Raw genomic sequence first — 2323 nt, forward strand, 5'->3', positions numbered from 1 at the left:
ATCAAGCGCAATAGATATCCAGAGAAAGTAGGGCCACGGAAAAAATCCAAGGCCAGCAAGACTTCTCTCGATCCGATCACCCTAACAGAGGGGTACTTGAATGACATAGGTGATATGGTGAGGGATGCCACCGCGGAACTGCTGCAACAGTTCGAGCTATAGTAGCAGCAGGCCTTGGGTGCTTTTCAGATGGGTCTGCATGAGCTGTAGATCCAAGCGTCGCAGGTACAGACCAGTGTGGGTCGGAGCAGTGCGACATCAACTAGTTTGGTGCCTGGCACCTCAGAAGCAGCAGGGATGGTGCACACACGGGATCCTCGGGCAATAGTACTACCAGATGGAGCACTAATTATAGAGACCAAAGCTGACAGGCCCGCTGTCAGCTCACTCAAGGGAGTTGGACTTAACTTGGTCGTGCTTCCTAGTGAGGCACTTCACCTTTTGCAGGATGGCATGATCACGGAATTGTGGGCCCATGAACAGCGCGCACTACAAATAATCAGTGAGCAGAAAGTCAACAACTCTCAGATGGTTATGTAGAGAGACTTCTATATTGACCTTATGAATGCCATCACAGACAAGAATGAGCACATGGCTAAGGTAGTGACTGAGGCATGCAGGTCTATCCTGGAACTAGACATTCCTGATGCTGAGCCAGTGGATGTATGGATTCGCAAGCTCGTTGCCGGAGTGCACGACGCACGAACTGAATTGACAAAGGTTCAGTTGGAACTGAACCTCAAAATTGCAAAATTGCAGTTGAAGGCTCAACTCTTGACTCTACCAGAAATCAGAGAGAAGTGCAAGTTAGCTATGAAAGATGTCGTGGCAGTAGTGGATAGGGCAATTAAGGGTTGCACTACGCTCTTTGAGTAGTCGCTCGAGGTAGTCACCAGCCTGCAAGAAGATCCCACTGTGTAGAAGCTGGAAAAAGAGGTGCAGGAGCTGCAGCAGCGCTATGACGAAGTTAAAGTGATGACGCACACTGTCGCCATTACACAGAGGCTAGTGAAGCTATAGGAGGCAAAGGCGCTGAAAGTGCAGGTAGATGCAACTCATCATAAGGAAGCAGTGTTGAAGGCTCGCTTGAAGCCTTAGCTAGACAAGGCCTATTTGATCACGGCCATTATTGAAGGCAAGATCGTTAGTCTACAAGAGACTGAGCAGAAGATATAGATAGATAACATAGGGCTAGCGATGGAGCAGTTGGTTGAGGAGATGAAGCAGGTGGCAACACAGTGCACCACTGAGGTAGCAGTCATCCAAGTCGAGCTAGGAGGTCTTTGTGACAAGATCTCTGTGCCAGTAGGACTCAAGTGTGAGTCACCATGTTTGTGTTGGGGGCCTGTTGGGAACATGTTCCCTTAAGAGCCATTTTTGGGGCTAAAAGCTTATGTTTTGGGGTGGAAAGTCCAAATTTTGTATAAAGAATGTAAAGTCTCTGCATTTTTTGGTCGCGGAGCACGAAGATGTAAAGAGTCACTAAGGGTTTTCTGCCCTTCTTTTGTAAAAGTCATGTCGGCTGTAGAGATCTACCCATGGTCCGTGGACCATGGGATTGTATAAAAAGAAGTGTTAGAAGAGTCTTTTAGTAGTGGAGAAGTTAAGTAAGTTTGAGTCATTGAGGAGTCTGTGAAGAGCTAAGAGCGAGAGTCTTAGTGTAGAAAGAGGCTCTGCGGCTGAGTGTGCAAAGGCCTAGGGTAGAAGTCTGCAACTAAGTGCGCAGACCCTTGTAGCTATGTGCGCAGGGCAGTTAGAGTCTGTACTGGAAGTCTGAATCATCAATAAAGAGAAGTATTCTGAAATTACTATGTATTTTACTTCTGTTGATTGCATGTGATTATGTTATGTTAAGCTTTCAGTTTATGTTATAATGCTAATTTGATGCGCGAATATATATGTTTCCATCTGTTACATGAACACAAGTAAGGATATATGTTTATGCGAAGATAATCTTAATTGCATGGTAAAGTTGGCAAACACTTAAGATAATTTGAGAAATTATATAATAACATAGTTACAGAAGCGCGTAAGTGCTTGAATCACTGTTTAGGGTTGCGCGAAGGATGATTGTATACCTTCGCAGAGGTTCTGAAAGACGAGTAAGAAAGTACATCGATAAGCCCTAAGGGCTTATCAATCTGTGCGAAGGCATGGTTTAAGGTATAAAATTGACATCACAACCATCTCAGGGTGCAGAAACTTGGTTCCTGCATCCCCCCATACTGCGTCGGGTGAGACTTCAGTTCACGCTTCGTGGACTGGTGCCGAAAGGGCCAGTAGTGTAGGGATTTTCTTGGCTGACTAACGTTGAACCTAGGTC

The sequence above is a fragment of the Pinus tabuliformis genome, chromosome 1_1, assembly GCF_031772625.1.
Source record: "Pinus tabuliformis cultivar Carrire ecotype Pingquan chromosome 1_1, CPIR1, whole genome shotgun sequence".
NCBI lineage: Eukaryota > Viridiplantae > Streptophyta > Pinopsida > Pinales > Pinaceae > Pinus > Pinus tabuliformis.